The sequence below is a fragment of the Lepidochelys kempii genome, chromosome 6 (assembly GCF_965140285.1).
Source record: "Lepidochelys kempii isolate rLepKem1 chromosome 6, rLepKem1.hap1, whole genome shotgun sequence".
Classification (NCBI taxonomy): Eukaryota; Metazoa; Chordata; order Testudines; family Cheloniidae; genus Lepidochelys; species Lepidochelys kempii.
This window is the reverse complement of record NC_136385.1, coordinates 54,303,857-54,320,546: the sequence shown is the minus strand read 5'-3', so window position 1 is coordinate 54,320,546 and position 16,690 is coordinate 54,303,857. Positions and strand designations below refer to the sequence as shown.

Genomic DNA, 16,690 nt, shown 5'->3' with positions numbered 1-16,690 from the left:
ATTGATGAGAGCAAAGCACTGATGAGCAAAGATGGTGGTTAAAGCACAAAAGCAAGAGTCAGTAGATGCAGATTATAGTCCTGGATTCAACACAGACTTTGTAAGCAATGTTTGTTGGGCATCAGATTTAGGACACAATACTTTCCTGAATGCTGATTGATGCAGGTTGACCCTTCTATCCCCACAGGGCCCCACTGCCTTTAATAGTGCCATGCCGGGAGCTACATCTGTGGATCAGTTTGCAGGACTGCAGCCCTAATCTCTCTCTCTCTCTTTCCGTGGCTCAGTTTCTTCATCTGAAAGCCATTAAAGCCATTACTTCCATCAACCCATGCTGGAATTCCCATGGCTATGAACAGGAGTTGCGTGCACATGGTCTTAATTGCTGGAACAGTAGAGAATCTTATAGTACCAAATAATGTAGGATTTAAAACTGTCCCTTTGGTATTTCATGGCTAATTGGTGCTCTCTGTTGACAACTGAGGTAGTCCTGAGCTGAGAACTCCAAACCAAGATCCCAATTTATACAACAGTTGGGGGAGATTCAGTTTTGGTGTTCGGATTCAGATACATATTTTTACAGTATATTTTAATTTGGATTTAGAATACAAAATCATAGAGTTATACAATGAAAAAATAATAGTGCCAGATGTACATAGCATATTGTAACTGCATGACTAATCAGATAAGATGAAAACAGCATCTAACAAGTAGAATGAAGTGTAATAGTTTATATACAGTAGAACCTCAGAGTTAGAACACCTTAGGAATGGAGATTGTTTGTTACTCTGAAATGTTCGTAACTCTGAACAAAACCTTATGGTGGTTCTTTCAAAAATTTACAACTGAACATTGACTTAATACAGCTTTGAAAGTTTAATACACACAAGAAAAATGCTGTTTTCCCTTTTTTTTTTTACTACTTTATGTTTAATACTGTGCTGTACTGTATTTGCCTTTTTTTTTTTATTATGTACTTCTAGTTCCAGATGAGGTGTATGGTTGACTGGTCAGCTCGTAACTCTGAGGTTCTACTGTAACTATGGGCTGCATAAGACTTCCGTTAAGTTTTTTCCTACTTTTGAAAAGAGGAGATAAACTGTTTCTGAACAACATATCAGTTGTTTTATTGTATTATGATGTAAAGAAAGAATTATGGATTTACTATTATATGCTCAAAAATAGTATTTCAGGAAGTCGTATTGATCAGAGAGAATCATCTTCATACTTGGGTCTGTTACCAATTAAGTTCATTCAAAATAATTCCATTAGTTCAGTCCAAAGATTACTATGTATAATCCATTGATTTTATAAAGAATGTTGTAACGGGATTGCTTCAAGCCAAGAACTTCAGCTCTAATTCAGAATCTGAATTTCCCCTGGGTTCTAAGGAGTGTGGATCTGATGTTTGGTTTCAGAATTATCTGTAATGCAGAAAACTTAATTGTGCAAACTGGTTTCTTTTGGTCAAACTTATTAATGTTCAGGATAAGACCTACAATGTGAAGCTCTCTGTGCCAGCCTGTCTCAAAGATTATTCTATTTAAACTGTACCGCTGATTTCTGCTTTCTTTTCTTCATATGTCTAAAATCCAATTTATGAGATTCATTGCTGAAGTCATCAATTGTTCTTCCCAAGAAAAGAAAAAAGGGACAAACCCAAGATCATCTTGAAATCTTTCTAAAGGGAATATGGAATTTTCAAGTGATTTAAATTGATTTACATTTAATTTTCCACACAGTCCAGTATGTAACAGCCATATTTTGTGAAATTAAACCTTTGCTTTTTTTTTTTAATGGTCTGTCTAACTCTGAGCTTTTATGGGACTTTTAAAGTTTGACAGAAAAAACTTGAGTTCATTAACATTGTTCTTACTGAGGCCTCTGACATACATACCAGTCCAGGGAAAAAAGAAACAAGTAGCTGATACTCTCGAAAGCTCCACAACCCAAAGCCACCCATTTGTGATGCTAAATAGCAATGCCACTCATAGTAGACTGAGACATCTTTGTGCCAGGCACTGTACAGACACAAAGTAGTACATGATCCCTGTCTCAGAGAGCTTACAATCCAAATAGAGAAGACAGATACAGGGTGAGGCAATGGGTAGAACACACAAGCAGAGTGAACAATGGGATGGCAGAAAAATATAATGTTAGTTCCACAAGTTTTGGGGGGGAGGGTGTGAGGGGATGAGATTACTTAGGGAGAAAAGCTAATTGGAAAGAAAGGGGAAGTAAAGTAGGGGAAGGGACAGGGCAGGAGGGAAGAAGACAAGGGAGCAGATGTGAAGTGAATCTCAGATGAAGTGACTGTGAAGGAGAGGTGGGAGAAAGTTGGAGCAATGCACCTTACTTTCATTCTTTGATCCATAATGAAATAGCTAACTATGCTGACTTCTAAATCATCAGCATTAGGTTTCTGAGGTGAATCAGGAGAGACCATTCTCACAACTCTAAGTCTTTCTTGTCTTGGTTCAGGGCTTGTCATTGTTCTGACCTTTTCACTGGTTTCACTGAATACACACCCCTTCAGATGTGAGGTTTCTTATACCTTCACCTCTCTTGGGGTGAAATCACACAGTTCTCCCACTCTTACACGGGGCCCTGGGCTACAGTACTTGTGTATCAACTGTACTTACCCCAGCAGGTCTGACAGGATTCAATACCTGCAGTTCTTCCCTTCAAGAGTTTCTAAATACAGTGAGCAGGCAGCCTTCTCAAACCAAAGTATTGTTTAATCTTAATAGCAGGAACAAAGTATAACACAAGAGAAAAACATACTTTAAAAACAACAAAAGGTCTACAAGCATGTCTCTCTTCCCAAAAAGCTTGTCATCTCTTCGCAGAGACCCTAGGCAGATCTCTCTTTCCTGTCTCAAACAACAATTGCACCCTCCCTCAAGAGTATCATTTGTATGCCCCCAGGTTTGCTTTGTCTCACTTTCCCAGGCTTTATTTCTTCTAGGTTTATAAACTGGGACACACACACTACGTTGGGGGTATGTCTAAACTGTAATGTAAACCCATGGCTAGTGAGATTCAAGTCAACTGATCTGGGTTAGACAACCCTGGGCTTGGGTGTCTACACTGAGTCTTAACCCTGCATTAAGACTTTTCTAACCTGTGCTCAGACCTGGCTTTTGGTGTGCACACTGCAGCACACTGACCCAATTCAAATCAGCCATATCCCAGAATTCCTAGCACCCTCCTGAAATGTGCCTGCTCTCGCCCTTTGACTGTGACACACTGTGGGAAAACTTCATTGTCCACCCTGCACATTGCAGGAGGTTTGAACAGCCCACCAACACAGTCTTCCAGGGAGTCATTTTGGTCTGAGCACTCCCGGGTACTGAAGCCAGCAACATGGAGGAGGCATCTTTTGAAGAACTTCTCTTGCTTGCACTTTCACTTCTGTATCAGGAAATGGGCAGAGATTCCATGAGGCATTGGTGGACGTTTTGAAAGGTACTGGACAGATTTCATGAGGAGGAGGAAGCAGGGGAGAAAGAGTACCCTGACAGGCAGACTTGCACTGTCAGATGCTGCTCAGTACAATTAGCATAGCTCCTGATGCCCCCTACATAGTCCATCACTTCTGGCGCAGTATGACACAACCCCCCTACCGCTGCATGCCTCTTGGCCCCACATTCTCCTTTCCCTTTTTTTCCTGTTTTCTGTGCACTAGGCACCTAGGGAGGGAGTGGAGGTGTCCATAGAAGAGGGGTTCAAGAAGGAAGGCTGCATGGGGTTTTGTTGCCCTACCCAGCCACTCACAGGGCTTGAATGCATGGGCCATTCCAACATGGAGTTGTCCAAGCTGCTTCTGGACTGAGGGTGATAGACCGTGGTGTGGGAGAGGCAGGAGGAGCTGGTGCTCTTCCAGCCATGATGAAGATGAGTGACTCAAACAATTATCTCAGTTGAGCTCTGTCTTCCTCCCTTAGTTGTGGTTCTGGTTCCAGGAACTGTGTTGCAAGTGCTTGCTCCCTCACTGAAGCCCTGTCCTCCAGCTGCATGGCAAGGCTCAGTCTTTGATCCTGCCTCTGAGCATGCCATTGATCCAGTCTTATGTACTTCTGCGTCTGGTACTGCATTTGCTGGTCAGCCTCTCAAGAACATCAACCATAACTTCATCATGGAAACCCTTCCGCTTGGAACAGTCCATGAAGGTACATTGACCCAGGAGTCAAGTTCTGGATGCACAGCAGCCAGTGGAGGTTGAGGGGCCTGAAACAGGACAAGAAACAGAGTGTTATTGTCTAATGTAACTCAGTGGAAGAGCACAGAATTAATTCTTGTGGAATCTCAAGGACATAAAAAGTTACATTTCAAAACTGAACTAAAATATATTGTGAAAGGAATGCTTCAGTCCACAGAATCTCTCTGGACACTGCCTGGTTAATCACAGTTTTAGAAGATTTGTGTGTAGACAGAAGGGGAGTTAGGTTTGAGCCTAAGCCTAGGTTTACATTGCAGTGTAGACATACCCCGAGAGGCTGACGATAATCAAACAAACTTATAGAGCATAATGTATTACAGTGCAGACCTGAGCCCTGAGTCCTTTTGCAGGCTGTCTGCAGACTTAAGCTGACAGCAGTGTATTGTTTTATATCCATATGAAACGCTGACATTAGCATTTTTTTTAAATCCATCTAAAATTTGGAAGCTTTTCTTTTCAACCATAAAAGCAGGAAACTTTGGGGGTGGACTCTTCTAAAGCACCTGTTGATTGGTAATGGGACTTGTGCACTGAAATCCCCTAGGGACTTTGAAAATCTCCCCCTAACTTTTAAAATGAGATCTTACATTTTGGAGCACACGATTCAACCCTTTGGTAAACAAAGGCTTATGAAGCAAATGGAAGCTGGGAAAATGTGACTCTTCTCTGTACTACTCTCTCTCTCTTTTCTCAATCACAGTAATTGGATTAGCTGAAATCATAGAATGCAATCTCCATAATCTATCATGTGTCACCCCATCCTCATAAATTCTCATTGGGCAAATGCATTTTGTATGATGTTCTGTAGTAGAATGCAGCCCAAGTAGACAGTGATTAAAAATTAGCATAAGACAGTTATTTGCTGGTCTATCTGAAATGTGTTGATGGTACCAGCCCAGATGTTCACACCACAAAAGCCACTACCACATGTGGCTTTGTTGGCTTTCTTAGCTTAATAGCTAGAGGATGGACTGGACCCATAGAAACTAACTTATCCTGTCAACAAGAGCAGGGGTTCTTCAAGATCATATCTGAAGAACATTGGCAAGGAGTAGTGACAAAAAACCTTTGCAGCCATTGCCCATGTTGTATATGACTTGTGAATGCACTGAAGACTTCAGTCTTCTGTTAATCCAAGCACTAACTGATGCAAACATTTTCTGTAAATCTTGTATTTGTGGACTAGGAATAAAGTTCCCTAAAGAAATGAGAATTAATTTAAAAAAATTCTCCAATACACACATACAGTATCATTCAAAGATCATTCAGAATTAATTATTTTTCAGTTGTTCTATAATGTATGGTGCTTGTCCTCCACTGAGATTTATCACTTGATGAATTGTGTAGTAACCTGTATAGTCAAATGTAATTTGCCACTGGAGCTTTTAATGAGTCATTCGATTTTTGAGTGGAAAGTGCATAGTTTATTGAATTATGGCCAGCAACTGAAAGTTTCTTACTGACTCTCGCACAGGAAAACTATTATTCTAACTACCCAGGAGACTTGGCTACAGTCCAGTCTATCTTTTACTCTAATTAATTACACACATTTTATTTTGTAAACATGTTTGGAATGTTCAGGTTAGAACAATAGTGTTTCTGTGGGCCCAGTACAATCATCTGTCAGTATAACAATATCAGTACTTATTTTAAATCCAAAAGCACATTTCTCTTTTAGAAGAGCTCAGACTACTGCACCCTTCTCCTTCCTGGCTTTCCCATATCTCATCATATTCCCTTCCTGTCCATGCAGAACACAGCAGCAGCCACTCAAACAAATCCCTCCATGAATAAAGTAGCAGATTCTAGTCTTTACCTTCAAGGATCTGTACAACTCAGCCCCCAGCTACATCTCTGCTCTTGCCTTTTAGACATTTAGACCAGGTGATCAGCACTCATGTCTGAGCACCCAGGTTAGCCTGGGTGCAAGCAGCTGGACAGCAAAGCCATACCCGAGTTACTGTGTCTTCACTGCTGCAGCCCTTCTTTCACGTATCTCTAGGAATCCGGGAGATATATCCCATAGTTCTTTGCACTGCAGTAAGTTGAGCAGCTCTATGATTCTTTCCCTGTGAAATGTGGGAGAAATTGTCTGTCCTTCTGGGCACATGGGGAAAATTGTGGGAAGGCACAGGAGGACTATTAGCACTCAAGCAGTTTAGCCTATGTCCTTACTGCAAAGTGGGTAAGTTACCAGCTTGAATGAAAGTAGCACCCAGGCTCTAGTCTATACCCCTAGGTTGGTACAGCTAGCCGGGGTTTAAAGCACCACCTATTCCAGGTGAAAGGGTTGTGTGTGTGGACAGGAGGGGGGTTGGAGACAATAACTGAATAAGAGCTTGAGTTAATTCTGCAGTGAAGACACATCTGTGTTATGTCCTTCATTTCCAACTTAGCTCAACCAATGGTCTTTACCGCATCACTCCCTTTATTTGCTTTTCTTTTCACTGCATAACTAAAATGACCTCCCTAACCCAGTGCACTATCACCCATCTTCTCTTCATTCAAATCACTCCTACCAACACACCTTCTTCCTCGAATCCCAGAGACACTAATCCATCTTGCTATTACATCATCACTTTCCCAGCTGTGTGGAGCAGCTGTTATTGCTGTGTAAGAATTGTGCGGGAGGGGTGGCTGTTGGGGCCAATCTCTATCCTCCATCAGTGCTCTGGACTGCAGGCATCAGGGAGCTTCAGGGTGAAATCTATGCGATGCTCTGGTTGTTGCTGGGTTAAAAACATGTTGTATTTAAATAAAATAATTTAATTATTAAATATAAGCTCCTGCTTTAATGAGAAGACCCATATATCATTAATCACACACACAAGTTCTAATTTACTCCCATATGGCCTCGCTTTCCCCTTCCCTGTCTTCTTCACCCTTCTCTTCACCACCGCCCCCCAGCCCCCCACATCTTGCTTCAATGATATTTGTCTTCCTTTTACAATGTAATCTTCTCAGACCAGGGACCCAGTATTTATACATGTCTGCAAGCTCAGTGTCTGCCATTTAACTAGCAATGAATAAATAAATAAATAATAGTGACAGATAAAAGGATTACTGGTATATTATTAAAACGTTGTTCTAAAAGATTACCAAGAGCAAATTAATACATTGGTGTCCAAGCCTTGAAGTCAGAGGGTGATGTGTTGGCAGAAAGAGTCCAAGGTAGAACACTGGGGGTCTGATCAGCACATCCAGCAGCTGATAGCTGCAGGCTATCGGGGGTAGGATGGACTGCCATACTTGGAAAGAAGTTAAAGGATACAGGAGAGGAAGACCATCTCAAGTGAAAGGGAGAAAGAATTGTTTGGGGAGTTGGTTGAAAGAGATTACGGAATAAGTAGAAATGAACTGACTTCTCCCTCATTTCTTTTTTCTTATTTGTATTGCAGTAGCACCATGGAGCTCCAGTCATGAGAGCCTGAATCCACCTTTAAACATTGGTAGAATCGTTCGGCCAAAAATGTCACCAACTTTAACTTTGTTTTGTTTTCTTATATTTTACTCTGCTAATGAAGTACAAAATAACAGAAGAGCCTAAAAAGGCATTCAAATGAGGCTGAAACATTTGTCTACACATTGCTCTGATCACCGATTTGTATAAATAACACTGAACTATAGCCAAGAATTGCGACCCTATGTCACTGGGGAACAAATCATGACCTGTAGGCCCCAATTCAGCCAAGCAGTTAAGCATGTGCATAATTTAAAAGACATGCTTAGGTCCTATTGAAATCGTTGGGTGTTATGTACATGCTTATGTGCTTTTCTGAATCAGGGCCTTAGCCCCTGGAAGGAGCAGGGGACATTGTCCCGTGAAGAATTTAGGGAGATGCATTGTGTTTCACATAAACATAATCCCTCTCCAAGTGCCCTGATGTGCAGGGAGATTGTGCAGGCTGCATTGTACTTTTGGATGGTGTACTCAGTCCTCTCTGTGGGCTTGGATAGGGGGAAAGGTCTATAGCTCTATATCCCCCATGCAAGGCAATGTGCCTTACAGGGGAAAACACTCCTTCAAGCATAAGGACTGCAAAGATGTTAGACCTTTACACAGACTGTGAAAAGGGGAGGAGGCTCCATCCACACCTCATCTTCTAGATAGTATCTGAGTATAAGGTCCAGTCACACAATACAGACCTCCGCCTATCCGAATCATTTTCTTCTATTAATTAACATTTCTCCAAACTCTGTCTTAACAACAATTATTAAATTAAGTCATTTGCAATGAATCAGTGGACATTGAGCAGATTCCCATGAACATAAAAAAAGATTAATCAGCCAACAAAACGTACTTTGAAATTACATTGCTTATAAGTGCAATGAATTTTAGTATGCAGATGAAAGGACAGTACACAATGTTGATTATTCATTTTCCTGACAAATTTTAATCTTTTGAAAAAATTATCTGAAGTCTTACTTCTACCTCTGCCTTTGGAATTATGGGGACATCATCAATTATGCTTGTAAAGAATATTTTTCAGGGGATTTTAAGGTTCTGATGAAAGCTCTTGATTCTTCATAACTGACACCAAAGACTTGCAAATATAGTTCTCAGCTTTTTCTGAATACAGGAGATCACCCTTCATTTTTAATCCAAATTGACCTCTGTCCCACACTAGTCTAGCCTTATTTTACATTTGTTGATAAATTACTGTCATAAAAAATTCTGCACTGTGAAACAGAGATTACAGAAAATGTTATTTTTGCTAAAATATATCCATGCATCATTTAAAGAAGTCTTCAAGAATTGTTTACTTGTGTACCTCATTTTTGTATTATTTTATGTTTGGGTGGAGAGGTGGTGATCATTTTATTCCTAAAACTTGGAGCATGGAAATTCCTAAATTAAGGCTTAGATTTCGTAAGGAGCGTAATGCAGGTCTTACTGGGTACCCTACTCCTGTAAGATCCTTTGAAAATCCAAACTCAACATATTAGGCATGGCATTATTGGTGCAAAGGGCATTCCCTTAACAGAGAGTGGGAATACATCTACAACCAGTAAGATTTAACATAATGGTAAATAGATAAAATAAAATGCTTTGATTGTGTTCATTGGTCTGCTGTACCTAACATAAACATAAGAAAATACGAATGGGCCATATTGGGTCAGACCAATGGTTCATCTATCCTTGTATTCTGTCTTCTGCTATGGTCCTGACATTTTATATAGGCAAGTTTTTATTGTCTTAAAATCAACTCTGGTGTCAATGTCAATGGGTTTATACCATCACTGAATCTGGCCCACTATCTCCATTTTATAGATGTCAAAAATGACGAAGAGAAGGTAAGTGAATTGTCCAAGACCAGAGAGATGAGTCATTGTCAGAGATGGAACTTCTTATCTTGATCATGGACAAGTAGACCAGCCTTGCTGCAGATATTAATATAATATATATATATTAGTATTTGTCCTAACATTTTATGCTTTGGCTGCTCCTGTAAGAAGTTTCATTATGTAGTACAGTCAACTTCAGACATTCAAAAATTGCTAGTCGGGTCCTCCAAAATCATAACATAGCAACCAAAGTAAGCAGGGGCCTGTGCGGGAATTTAGATTTGACCACGTTTGGAGGGGCATGTTCTGTGCCCCTGCCGCAGCCCTTTGGCTGGAGTTCTCTCTCCCTGCTGCAGCTCTGGGACTGGAGGAGCTTGCTCTCCCCACCACAGCTCCAGGGCCAGAGTTCTTTGCCCTGGCCAATTATTGGGGGCTCCTGCTCCTGCTTACTCCCACTTGTGCACACCCTGAAAGTAAGAAGGTTTGGTAAAAAGTGTAAGTTTCCTTAAAACATGCACATTTGGTTAGATTACAAGAGAAAGCACCTTCCCACTTAAAGGGTTATTAGTAGAACTCTGATATAACATAGGCAATATCTGTTGCTAAGATGTGGGATAAGATAGAAAGGATCAGTTGTAATGGGATTTATCTTGTAATATCAAGATTAATTAAAGGTGATTTAAATACATGGAAGATATATGTGGTTTGCTAATAATAGCAGTGATACTAACTATGGAGTTGTTTTTTCACGGCATGAGGATTGATTTTTTAAAAAATGTTTAATTCTAGTCTTGAAAATTGGGATGAGGATGATTTATATTATAGATTCACAGTTAATGAACCTAATGAGGTATAACCTGGTATAGGATTTCTTCCTTTTGACATGAATAATTTCATATGAAATGTTAAAGCATATAAATGACAGATGTTTGGAGGTAACTGTTAAATTGTTTAATTTCATGTTGGAATAAATGTTGAATCCATGCCTTTTGAAAGAATGCAGCAGAGAATGTACGTCTATTGCCAAATCTTTGATCTTTCCAACACTTTTTATCCCTCAAGCTAATTACAAAGGAGGACAAAATGTTCATTGTGAACAATTTGTCCAAGAGATGCAGCCCTTTTTTTCTGATTATGAATTACCAGTGAATAGACTTTGATTTCCACAAATTTATCTGCTATTCAGAATTGTTCAATGAACACTTTATACAAGTGAATTACAGTAAAGGCTGTTCACAAGCTATTCATTTAGGGTGAAATTCACCTTTGTGCAGAGAGGCAGCACAAGCCTATGTATGTCTTAAGTTCCATTTGGGCCTTTAGTAAAACCTAAGTGAAGCATGGACCTTGTGCTGGCCCTCTGTACAGGGATGAAGTTCATCCTTAGAAAATATTGGACTATTTGCTACTCATTATTTTATGGTTAATGATTGGTCACCAAGTCCCATTATATTGTTTCTACTCCTTGTTTGGATGACAGAGACCTTTATAAACAGGAGAAGGTTCACAGATAGACTCTTGAACCGAAGAAGTATGTCATTTATTCACTGCTTCAGTTGAATGATCAGTCCTCTGAAAGAGAGTACAGGTTAAATGTAAGCACACACCCACATTCAAGTGCTCCCCTTAAGTACATTCTTACAAAGTTATTCATTATATATTGTATAAACACTTTTTCTGCCTAACACTAAGATTAGTTTGCTGACTCCGTTGTTCCCCTGACTGGACTGCTGACCAAGATGTTCACCTGGTGGAACTGCTGACCCAGTTGTTCACCTGATCAGGTTTTCACCTGGCTGTTCTTCCTACCTGATAGACAAGGAGGCATCTTTTCACATGTCCCAACACCTAAAATATATATTCTACATATCACATCCTACAGAAGGAAAACCAAGGTTTGCTTCACAAACACGTTTACAAGAGTAAGTATTCATGAGAGTTTTGCATTGTGTGAATAAAATATCATCCCTAGGAACTGAAAGTCTTTTTGTTCTGAGACTGTTAAGTTGTCAGTGTAATACGAATGGGCGGTCTTAGCATCTATACACAAAATGCACCAGCAGCATAGCTGGAACTAGTGGCTCCCTTATTGATACTTTCATAGATTGACAAGACTGTGGAAGCTGAGCTTAACTGTGATCCATATGAAGGGTCCATCCAAAACAGACCTGGAAGACTTGGGCAGGCCAGAAAGGGAAAACAAATACAGCTGTTGCCCATGCTGTACTTCTATCAATCTGGCACTTTTCAAAATCACCAAATTCATTTTGGGGAAAAAATAAGTTTCTCCATTGCTAAATGTTCTGCAACAGGTGAGCTGCCTAAAGCATACTCATGATTACTTACCATCCTGGCATCAATGTGAATTAGAAGTGCCCAGGTATCCAGGTGGCACTATCACCCTCTGTGACTGCTATACCCCTTAAGTCTCATCTCAGCAAAGAAGAAAAGAAAGTGTGTTGAGGGGGAGGATTTTTGACTACACTCTGTCCCAAAATTTCAGAGAAAACTACGCTTCTACAGAGAGAGATGTATGTATAGTCCCCTGCAGGAAAATACGGCAGTGTTCTTGCTTCATGCTACATGTAAACACATGCAGAAACTGATAATATCTTTTAATCATGAAACAGTATTAACTAGATTCAGTGGGCTTGTTTCTCATTTATACTAAGGCTACTTCACACGCATTTTCAGGCCCCTTAACACTGCCAGAGCAATGTAAAAATGAGAATCAGGTTCAGTATATTTTCAAAAAATGAGAATCAGGTTCAGTATATCAATACAAAAATCAGAAGAACAAATCTATACTGACATACTTCTTTCAGTTTAATGTGATAAGTACTATATATTGAACACACTATTTGGCCATAAAACAGGGCATTTAAGCAGACTTTTTATATATTATGCCCTTTGGATTGCCAAACAATGTCCATTTAGTTAAGGCAGGATTATGCAACCTAAAACACTTTTGCACTTTTGCAGTTAGTGGACACACCCACTCCTGCTATCTGCCCAGGCTTGGGAACAACTGAAGAAGAGGTTGTTCCACTTAAAAAACCCATCCCAAGCTTTTCAGTGAACCCAGTGCATATCAGGACAGGACTTAGCCAGGAAAGGAGTTTTGGGGTCAGATCCTTAGCTAATAGAAATCAGTATAGATCTCTTCAAGCTATCGGCTTCTACCAGCTGAGGATCTGGTCGTTGGAGTTTAATGAGGTTAGTGTGGATAATCACATGGGGGCAAATCTAGTCCTTTCTCCATGGCTATGCAGGGCCCTTGTGCTGTGGATGAAGTATGGTTCCACTTTGCAAGGGTTTTCTGGATGGGGTGGGCAACATTTGGCTCTGCTCCGCAAAAGCCCCCTGTGATACCTCGGGGGAATAAACTTCTGTGAGGATCCTTCTGTCCCTATAAGTGCCCTGTGAGCTCTGCAGCTGCTCCATAGCCTGCGGGGAAAGATTTTTTCTTCACTAGCCCATTGTACATCTCCCCAGTGTCCAGTCTGACTTCTCAGGCTGAGGGCTGTATTCTGGATTTGATCCATGGTTCTATCACTCAGCCAGTATAGTTCACAGTCATGTACATTACTATCAAGTCTCTTAGTGTATGTCTACACTGCAAAAAAAAAAAAAAACCCAAAAAACCCCTTCAGCTGTGAGTCTGAATCTGCGTCTACAGACTTGATCTCATAAAGCTTAAGCCTGGGTTCTGAAGTCTATTCTTCTCCCCAGTCTGCAGAGCCCAAGCTCACAACTCCACATGGCTATTTTCAGTGCCATAGCACAAGTTCTTGATCCTGGTTCAGTAGACCATGGCTCTGAGCCTTTCTGCCATGTTTTTTGGTTTGGGGTTTTTTTTTTGTTTGTTTATTTGCAGTGTAGACATACAAAGTATTTGCAGTACTTGAAATGCAACAAGAACCTCACTGTGCTTCAGCCACTTCTACTTCCTGCCCCATTAAGCTTTCTGCACAGGGGCTGTGAGGAGGGAGATGTAGGGAACCAGCAATACCAACTCTATGCCACACTGAGGGTATCCCCAACCAAGGAGTTAGACAGTCTCCTGAGTAGCACAAAAGTAAAAGAACAAGCCAATAAATCTGGTCCAAAGGTTTTCCAGGGCTCAGAAATACTTTTTATTATTTTATTTTATTTTATTTTAGTAAGACAGTTACCCCTGAGCTTAGGGTCCAGCTGCAGATCTAAACTTTGAGCCTCAGACCATTGCTTTTAAATACAAACACATAGTATATTACTCTGGGGTAGATGTTGATGGCAACACTAGACTATTCTGTGTGACCCTCCAGGGGTTCCTTCCTATGATGGCTTTAACAACCATAATGGTTATCTTTTCCCTTTCTACCTTGGTTTCTCTAGATTTATCTGTTGTCAGTGGCATGTGTTGTGTCAATGAGTTTTCCAGTTTGCCACTGTTTATGCAACACTCATATCTGGTCTATTGCATTGTAGGTGCTTAGATCTCATGGTGACAGCTGCTAGATAAGAAAACCAGAAGACAGCACCCTCTTGTTTCTTGATGCCCCATGCAAATCCCATTTAATGAGACTTCACCTCAACTATATGAATTTAATCTATTGCAAGTACTCTTCATGTTTCAATGAGTGACAGAAATATGAAAAATAAAAAATATATATTAGTGAGATATTAGTTATTAAAATATATATAACATTGCTTATGTTTGTGGAAAATGTTTATTCATATGGGTATAAACTATATTTCTCACAGTATGAAATTGTGATCAGTCAAGATTGAGAGAACACATCTTGTTATTACTTGATGGAAAAAGTTCACATACATCTATTGTATGTACAGTATTTACATTTTTTTTTCTTGAAGCAAAAATTAGGCATGATATATTTTACTGCTCATTGGAAACTTGTATCTCCTGAAATATATTGTATAATTCTATATTTTAAAGTGAACTAAGAAGTCAAAATTTAAATTGGTAGTTTTACAGTACCTTTAAATAATAATCTCTTGAGTATGTCTAGATTTGAGGCTTGAGTGGATATGGTATTTAAGGAGAAAAGCACAAGTCATTTTTTTATAGTGGTTCCATATTTCCAGGACTTGCAAAATTGTCTTCTGTGACACTGGATTATTATTGTCTGCAGCTGAAAATGTTTTATGCAACTTTAATGCAACGCCCAAAGCCTGAGAAGCAGAAATTGCAACAACCTGAGAATGTGTATAATCACTGTCCAGAGTGAGATACTACAGTAAGATGGGTGAAATTGAGAATCTGATACCAAAACGTATAGAGCATCTTCAATTCACATTGAAGTGTGTTGTTAAAGTTCAGGAAACTTTTATTTCCATTATTTTTCATTCTTTACTTCTTGGTTACAGCTGAGTTGAGTAGTGAAACTGATGAGCTACAATGAAGGCTGCTTTGTTGGCAGTCATATTAGACATTAGTAATACAGAAACTCTCAAAAAAGAGCCCAGTTTCACTTTACTACTGACAGTGAGATCTCAGGCTGTGGAATTCTCCAGGGAAGTGATGGAATCCTGTCACCTGAGACTTTTAAAACTAGACAGGACAAAACACTAGAAAATGTTTTGTAGGATGGAAAAATGTACTAAATGATTGAATATGTCTTTTTTCTATCTAGATTTCCAGAAATCGGTTTGGGTGCAGAGAGAAGTTTTCATAAGGATTAAAACTTTTGAATGCTTATCCATCCCCAACATCTAAATCTTTTGAATATAGCTCATCAAAACGCAGAAATTCCTTTTGTGGAAAATTCCAACTTTTTCAAATTTGTTGTCAGACTGCATCAAAACAAAAAGAAAAACAAAAAAGTCAAAATTCCAGCAAAACAAAATTAAAAAAAAAATCAGATAATCAAAATGTTTCATTTCAATTTTTTTTTATTTTATATTGTAATTTATAATCTAAAATAACATAAATTTCCAAATATAAAGCCATTCTAAGATGAAAAAGCAAAATGTTCCATTTCCAAAAATGATAAAACAGTGAAGTCCTGGTCCTTCATTGGGCCTTCCTGGCACTACAATTATACAAATAAGAAATGATAATTATTATAATGCTTCATTTTGTTTATTTTTTTCCAACACAAAATTTTGCCAAATCAACATGTTCCTGCAGAATGTTTTGATTTAATCAAAATATCATTTTCTGATGGAAAAATGTTTGCTTGGAAAATATTTGACCATCACTACTTTTCAAATGAACCTGTTCAGCCTTCCTCTACTGTGTGCACTAGCCAGCTGCCACTTCTTTGACCCAGTCTACACTAGAAAATTAGGTCGGTTTAGCTATGTTGGTCAGGGGTATGAGCAATCCACACCCATGAGCAGCATCGTTAAGCCGACAATAGTACGCATGTAGACAGCACTAGGGCAATGGAAGAATTCTTCTGTCAACCTAACTACTACCTCTAAGGGAGGTGGATTACCTATGCCAATAGAATAACCCCTCCTGTTGGCATAGGTAGTGGGGCATAGCTACAGGGGCACTTCTCCACCATTGCATTTTAAAGGTAGACATATCCCCATTTGTCTGAGGAAGTCAGTGTATCTAGGCTAAGGACAGCATTATCAAGTGCTATATGTTGCCAATTGCACCTATACAAACCGATGGCTTAGTTTTCATCAGTCCTTGACACAGCTTTGTGTATACATTTAAAACCTCTTTTTCTTCTTCAGTAACTTTCTGTATAAGGTTTACAAATGTAAAACTTTCCATTTATTGCTTGCTCCTTCACTGGCAGGCTTTGGCCTGTGGGTGGTTTCTTAAGTGCTTCACTGCTTTTCAAAATGACTGTGGTTTAGTCTTACCATGGCAAGGGAATCTATAGAGAATAATAATGAGTTCTTTTCTGCATTAAGCAAAGGACTGAAACATGTTGATAACATACATTACAAGTATTCAGCATTTATAATGAAAGAGTTTAGGATGAATAACACATGCAGTGAGGCAACAATGCTAATTCTGCTCTTGATTTTCTGAAAGACTGATTTGAATGCATGAGGCAACAGCTGCCTGGTCAAATACCTTCAAAAATCAGGCTAGTATTATTAATCAGAGCTTTCAATGAAGTGCATCATATTATAGCACCATGAAGCTGTCATCATTCCCCAGTGTATTACTCTAAATGCTGTTCAGACGTGACTTGGTCCTGTGAAATTCTTCAG

The 16,690-nt window shown here is 39.5% G+C and overlaps 1 long non-coding RNA gene across 3 annotated transcripts in view; it reads right to left on the bottom strand.

Annotated features, from left to right (window-relative positions):
• Window positions 1-1,742: 1,742 nt before the first annotated feature.
• Window positions 1,743-16,690, bottom strand: part of LOC140912846 (uncharacterized) — a 95,116-nt gene continuing 80,168 nt past the window's right edge. Inside the window, exons 7-9 of one of the 3 annotated variants that reach the window (XR_012159398.2) lie at window positions 10,993-11,080; window positions 6,750-6,951; window positions 1,743-4,230 (exon numbers count right to left, since the gene is read on the bottom strand). This is a non-coding gene — a long non-coding RNA (uncharacterized LOC140912846). Of the gene's footprint in view, window positions 4,231-6,749; window positions 6,952-10,992; window positions 11,081-15,460; window positions 15,544-16,690 lie in introns of those variants that run through there. The other 2 variants (XR_012159399.2, XR_012159400.2) reach the window with 2 other exon arrangements.